The sequence below is a fragment of the Triturus cristatus genome, chromosome 4_1 (assembly GCF_964204655.1).
Source record: "Triturus cristatus chromosome 4_1, aTriCri1.1, whole genome shotgun sequence".
Classification (NCBI taxonomy): domain Eukaryota; kingdom Metazoa; phylum Chordata; class Amphibia; order Caudata; family Salamandridae; genus Triturus; species Triturus cristatus.
The window spans coordinates 191,080,060-191,087,443 of NC_140585.1; the positions used below are offsets into that span (position 1 = coordinate 191,080,060).

Consider the following 7,384-nt stretch of genomic DNA (forward strand, 5'->3'; position numbering starts at 1 on the left):
CTTACATACGTATGGACGTCGCGTACAGGCTGTTCCGGATCAGATTCGTAGGTTTTTTTTACCCGTACGGTCTTTTGTACGATTCGTGCGGAAATATGCTTTCTGTACGAATCGTATTTCCTAGGTTGTACGGACAGTTTACCGGGTACGAGTTGTACGGAGAAAACGCTCCATATGACGATTCGTAGGGCCTTTTTACAGGATCGGAATCGGCACCCTAGTGTGCGAAATGCAAGGAATGTAGGACCAGTGGAAACGTTAGAAATTATACCAACACACTGGACAGAGAGTGCAAAATTCATAAAAAGCTCACCTGCACATCTGATCATGATGTATGTGCATTAACATGCACTTGTTTTTGAGAGCTGTAGGCAGTACTATTTTCACGGTCCGCAAAAGGGACCTAGACTATCTTAGGGCCCTCCAACTGGAGGATCCTACTTATCCTGTGCCAAGTCACTTTAATGACAAAAATCAGTCTAATGTGGATTTATTATTGGAACCCACAGCAAGTAGAGAAGGAGACAGGATCAAGAAATTGGAGAGCAGATATATGATTGAGCTGGCGATCAAATAGCTGAATGTACTCAATATGGAAGAACAATTGGTCGCACATATTGAGTAACAGGAGAGTTCTGTATAATGTTACATTTTATACCTACCCACCTATCGAATATTGGTACTATTAATATGTGTTGCGATTGTACCATAATTTTAATTTTGCGCCTGTTAATTTCACTGGAATATGTACGCTTATTGTTTGCTTTACATGTAAAATTTTAGGAAGAATTATGCACAGCCTATTTTACTTATGATAAAATTGACTCACTAGAGTGAGATGTAATTTGCGATTTTCTTTTTTTGGTGGGTATGGATCACAACTAAGTTAATTGCACGTGGCAGAACATATATACCCTCAGTATGGTTACTGAAACATAATAAATATATTTTGTAATCCGCACATATGTATATTTACCCCTCAGTTCAAACAATTCATTTGGATAAGATGATCAGCGGAATAATAGTGTGTACATGTGTATGATTTTTATTATGTTTAAGTATTACGTCCCAATGAATAATGTATTTTGATTGGGTTTCATATATTGCACCATGTCCATTCCTCTGTCAGGATCGACATTTAACTGATATGGCCCCTGGCTACCAGTCCTATTTTTATTTTGGATACTATTATGCTCTGCAGGTAAACACATTCTTATTGGAGGAAAGTGTTTGTCCTTTTACCATGTTTTATTGTCACCATTAGCACTAATGCTCACTGGTAACTGTGTACATTATTTTTTGAGAAAGATAACTGTGTGCTGAAATGCGTTCCAATAAAACTTCACGCTGGAGAGCGGCCTAATCTTCTGGACTTGGCACCATGTTTCTGCATATAAATATTTCAATATACTTACTTTACTGTTTTTGGCAATATTCTGGTCCAGGAGATTTTTTGTAATTTATATAATAAGTATGTAAACCTGATGTGCTTGTTCTCAATATATTTGTCACAATATTAGTGTCCCTGTGCCAGCTCCCCCTGCGACAGTTCTCCTGTCCAGCTCGCCCACAGTCCGCTACCCTCTGCTGTCTTAGGTTTGTGCCTCCTCTGCTCATTTTATGCCTTCTTTTCTGCTTGCTTTCTGCTCGTTTCTCTGCCTTTTTCTGTCCACTTCTGCCCTCTTTTTTTGCCTCGCTCAGCTCGTTCTGCCCGTTATTTTGCCTCTTCCTGCTCATTTCTGAACTTTATTTGTCCTCTTTGTGCTCATTTCTGACCTGGATCTTCAACGGAGACATTGCATCCACAGCGCCCAGATACCCCTGAGGATGACAGTGCTGCGCTATACAAATGCTGATTCGTTGATTGCGATATTTTGGTTCCCGATAATTTGTCAAACCACCATCTTAACACTTAGCAGTTGTATTCACAACATCAGATGTTTGTTTAATTTGCACCTCTTTTTTGAAGCTCAATTGATGATTAAAATGATAGAAAATTGTAGTGAATCCAGTAGATCCGGATTTATTGGGAAGACAGCACAGTACCTGCCTTCAGTCAAGATAGACAACTCCCAAGTCCCCACAATTTTAGATCCAGACCATAAGCAATACAACTGACAGAACCATGACACTGGAAAGATAACAAAGCCCTCAAAGTCCCCCTACCAAAAACTAAATATAACACACTTAAGTGTGCAACAACACTGTCGGTGCCCACAGAGTGACATTAGCTCAAAAACAAAGAACTTTGCGGCTGCATTTTAAACTGGTGTTTGGGGGCATGATCTTCATTTTCCAATTGGTAGGTCTGCAGCACACTGTCTCAGGCCTTATCACTGTACTTACTGGGAGCAACAAATAGCTCTCACCCTGTCTGTTTCAATGGTGGTCCTCCCACAAACATTAATATGCCATTAGCCTATACATCAAAAGCATTGGGATGGATCATTTTTATGTTGGTCGGTTGTAATAACAACAAACTAAGGGGCATATTTACAATGGCATTGCACCACACTTTTAATCACGTTCCTGTGGCGCAATTCCCTGCTCCATATTTACAAGGTGGCATTATGGCACTTAACGTGGCTTAACGCCACCTTGTAAATATGCCCCTTTCCGCATGGCATAGGGACAGGCATGGGTGTTATGTGGGCGTTCCACCGCAACACCCATTTATTTTTTACACTGCCCCCTATTTACAAAGGTGGAGTAAAAATCGGGCAGCGCCAACAATAAGACCAGGGACATCCTGGTCTTAAGCAGGTGCAACAAGGAGAAATGAACAATTTCTCCTCATTTTGGCTGTTTCTTTGTGTGCTGCATTCTGCAGCACACATAGAAGTTGCAAATCGCCATAATTGAATGTTTATGTGCAGGACGGGACACCTTCCTTCACATGAACAATCATTCAGTGCAACACAGGCACCCTTGCACTATGGTGCATGGGTGCCTACGTTGGCGCTAGGCAGCTAACTTTAGTGCCAGCGCTAGGGGAAAGCAGGGGTGCACTGCATTAATGTGAATACTGATCATCCCTGCGTTTTTAAACTGATGGAGCACGGCATAAGCAATGGTGGCTTAACACCATGCTCCAACAGTTTCCTTGTAAATATGGCCCTCTTATGAGGCTCACCACATTTTGCTTAGAGAGCTTCATTATGCACATTTTAAATAATGCCTTGTGTAGAACACATATGCTTTGCATTGGGGCATAATGGGCTATTATGAAGCCCAGTGTGCTTCCCAGTTTAAATCAAGCATTGGCAAAGCCAGTAGCTACTGGCTTTGCCAATGTCTTTTAACCATGTTGTACAACAGAGTAGATTAGAGAAGAGTAGAGTGCAGTGAAGTGGATGGTGTGGAATGGTTAGGAGTGGTGTAGACTGGAGTGGGGTAGAGTGGCTTTGGGTGGCGTACATTGACGTGGCATACAGTGAGATTGTACACAATGAAGAGACGTAGAATAGAGTGGCATAGCATTGAGTGGCATAGAGTGGAGTGGCGTAGAGTAGAGTGGCATGGCACAGAGTGGAGTAGGGTGGCATAGAGTGGAATTGGATAGACTAAGAGGAATGGAGCAGTGTGAATCCATAGAGCAGATTAGCACTGCGTGGAGTTAAATGAGGTAGAGTTGGGTAAAGTGGCACTGTGTGGAGTGCATTGCAGTCGAGTGAATTGGAATGATGAAGAGTAGAATGCCACAGAGTGTAGTGGTTTAGAGCAAAGTGGCGCACAGTGGCGTACAGTATAGTGGAGTGGTATAGGTTAGAGTAGAGTGGACTGATGTAGATTGCAGTGGCATAGAGTGCAGTGACACAAAGTAGAATGGTGCAGAGTACAGCGTCATAGAGTGCAGTGGTGTAGAGTGCCATGGCATAGTTTGGAGTGGTGCAGAGTAGAGTGGTATAGAGTATAGTGGCATAAAATGCAGTGGTGTGGAATAAAGTGGTGTTGAATATAGTGCGTAGACTACAGTGGCATAGAGTGCAGTGGCATAGAGTAGAGTGCTACAAAATAAAGTAGAGTGGCATACATTGCAGCAGTGTAGAGTACAGTGGTGCAGAGTAGTGTACAGTGGCATAGAGAGATGTGGGGCAGAGTGCATAGTGGCATAGAGTAGAGTGGTCCAGAGGAGAGTACAGTGATGCAAAGTGCAGTAGCTTAGACTGCAGTAACGTAAAGTGGTACACAGTAGAGTAGGCTGGCGTAGAGTGCAGTGGTGTAGAATGCAATGGCATAGATTGGAGTGGTATAGAGTAAGGTGCCGTAGAGTGCAGTGACGTAGTGTGGATTGGTGCAGACTAGAGTAGAGTGGTGAAGGGTGTAATGACACAAAGTGCAGTGGAGTACAGTAGAGTGGTGCAAAGTAGAGCGGCATAGAGTGCAGTGGCATAGAATGCAGTGGTGTAGAGTGCAGTGGCATAGAGTTGAGTGGAGCAGAGTGCAGTGTCGTAGAGTGCAGTGGCATAGAGTAGAGTGGTGCAGATCAGAGTAGAGTGTAAAGGCATAGAGTGCAGTGGAGTAGATTTAAGTAGAGTGGCATAGAGTGCAGTGGCATAGAGTGGAGTCCTGCAGAGTATAGTAGAGTGGCATAGAATGGAGTAATATAGAGTGGAGTGGTGTGGAATGGAGTGGCAAAGAGTGCAGAGGCATAGAGTACAGTAGAGAGGCGTAGAGTGCAGTGGCAGAGAGTCGACTCCTGCAGAGTATAGTAGAGTGGCCTAGAATGGAGTGGCATAGAAAGGAGTAGTGTAGAATGGAGTGGCATAGAGTGCTGTGGCATAGAGTGGAGCAGTACAGTGTGCGGAGGTATAGAGTAGAGTTATTGGGGCCAAATCACAAACTATGCCAAATAGACAAAAGAAAAGGCTTAGCACAGGGGGAGAAAATACCTAGCAGTGAAGGGGTTAAAGCGTGTGTAACTCAAGCCCTTGATACATCTGGCCCCTGTTGTTTAAAGCATCGCCTCTCGCCACCACTTACCGTCTAAGGCAGAAACTCCTCAGCTGGAAGCCGGTGAGGCCTCGAGGTCTGAAATGAGAGACGCCCAAGAAGTCCTGGAAGAGAAGGATGAGGCTGCTGCTGTCTGACCCCAGCGCAAAACCATCTCTAGCCGGAGCCACACCCCGAACCCGAACATCAGAACACATATCAGCCTTGAGCGGACGCCTCTGCTCCTGATACACATCAGGCCTCACAGAGAGAGGCCATTAACTCTTACCCTCCCGGGGTCTGCAGCCTTCAGACACAACGCTCGTCCTACCGCTTCAAGTTTACAGTTTCTACAAAATAAAACTTTCTCTTCCACAGTTTGCCCGCATTCGCTCCGCGTGACACGTTAACAGCGACTTTATCAACCAATGGCAGTTGATTGAACGCAAAGATTACCTCCGGCATCAATCTTCTGAGAAGGTTTCCAGTTACAGTACAGTCCGGGCTGCAGAAACCGACGGTGAAGCCACTCATTCTCCCTGAGCTGATGCACTGGCAGCAAAATGCATCTATCTGTAACTCCAGAGCCCGAGACTCCTGGGCTCGGAAAGCCTTTCATCGCTGGCGGTTCATAGAATGAGCAGCACTGACCTGGCAATGATACCAGCCCTTGTTCCAGCGTGTGCTGCTACCTGCTCATATTCATTGTTACTATTGTTGTGGGTGTGTGTATTTACGTGATGATATGTTTATTGTGTTTTTACACAGCACCAACTCTCGACAAATTATCACTAGTATTGCTATTATAATTACTATTGGTAGTAGTATAACAGTAGTAGGCAGTAATAGCAGGAGTGGTAATGGTGTTAGTGATAGTCATATTAGTAGTAGTAGCAATGATAATGTTGTTACTGGTACTACTAGTAGCAGCAATGGTGGTAGTAGTAATGGTGTCAATGGCAGTTGCAGGACAAGAAGCAGTAGTATTGGTGTTAGTGCTAGTAGTTGTAGCAGTAGCAGTAATGGTCTTAGTGGTAGTAGTCGCACTAGTAGTGGTAACTGTAGTAGAGATGGTGGTAGTGATACCCGTAGCAGTAATAGTACTAGTAGGAATAGAAGTAATGGTGTTAGTAGTAGTAGTAGAACTTAGGGTAGCAGCAGTAGAGGTGGTGCTAGAGGTAATCATAGCAGTAATGGTGTTGGTGGTAGTAGTTGAAGTAGTAGTGGTATCAGTAGTAGATATTGTGAGTGGTACTCATGGTAGTACTTGTAGGATTAGCACTGATGGTGTTAGTGGTAGCAGTGGTATAACCATTGCACTCCAATTAACAGTGTTAATGAGCGGCTTCATCCACTATAGTGTCATCACACCAGGTGTTAAACATTATTAAGCACACACAGAGCTCATCCACGTGCATGTGATCCAACAGGAGTACGATCAGAGCAGTGGCAGCACAACTCAGGTATTGTGTATGGTCAAGTCACTGTAACTGTTAAACTTGACAACCTTAGGGTAGTCTTCCCCCTAAACTTTTACCTGCCTTCCGCCATTTTTCTGACCTCTTTTTTGCTGGTACTAAGGGGCATATGTACAAGAACTTGAGGCTGCCGTTACTGTGGCTTTTTTTTACTCGCTGTATTTACAATTTGCTGCTAACTTCAGTTAGCTGCAGTTTTCCGGCGTAAACAAGACTTTTTTGGATTACCACTTCTGTTAGTGGGACTTAACGAAAATGAGATGGAAGATGGGCATTCCAGTGAAAAAACTGCTGCTAACCCAACTTCACGATATTTACAATGATTTTTCGATCCAGCGATAATTACAAAAAACTGGTTAGATAGCGGCTGGTTTTTAAGACCAGAAAAAAGCTGGTCTAAATAATGGTGCAAACACAACTGTATGTAAGGGAGAACAACCCAGACCCTCATTTGCCTACCTAATAAGCCATGGAGGTGCTCCTCTTGCAGCTTGGAGCTCAGAGAAGACCACAGCCACCACTGCCACCGTCAGGAGCACCACCACAGAGGCAGCGCCGCAGAAGATAGCAGGTCTAACGACAACGGATCACCCTGATAGACCTCCGGCCAGAGGATGAGAAAGCCCACTACAGGCTAAAAAGGACCTGCATCCTACACATGCTCACCCAGATAGCGCCAAGCCTGCAGGCATCATCATAGCCCTGCACCTACAGACCTCGGCAGACAAAGCTACTATAGGTGCTGCACACGTTGGCCTCTGGTACCTTCCAAACAACCACTGCCGGACTGGGTTGAGTCTCACAGTCAGCCTTCTCCAGGTTACTCCCAACTGTCCTGGATGCCAATATCAGCCTGACGCTGCAGCACCTACGCTTCCCCAACACTGCGCAGGAACAGGTTGACAACAAGCAAGACTTCTGTGACATTGCCGGGTTTCCACATGTGTTGGGGGCAATTGACTGCACCCATGTGC

The 7,384-nt window shown here is 44.6% G+C and overlaps 1 protein-coding gene across 1 annotated transcript in view; it reads right to left on the minus strand.

Annotated features, from left to right (window-relative positions):
* The window catches only part of LOC146853933 (mas-related G protein-coupled receptor member H-like), a 43,717-nt gene extending 38,628 nt beyond the window's left edge, over positions 1 to 5,089 (minus strand). Inside the window, exon 1 of the mRNA XM_085650460.1 lies at positions 4,984 to 5,089. The gene's annotated coding sequence lies outside the window, so the exon portion shown is untranslated. The remainder of the gene's footprint in view (positions 1 to 4,983) is intronic.
* Positions 5,090 to 7,384: the final 2,295 nt, after the last annotated feature.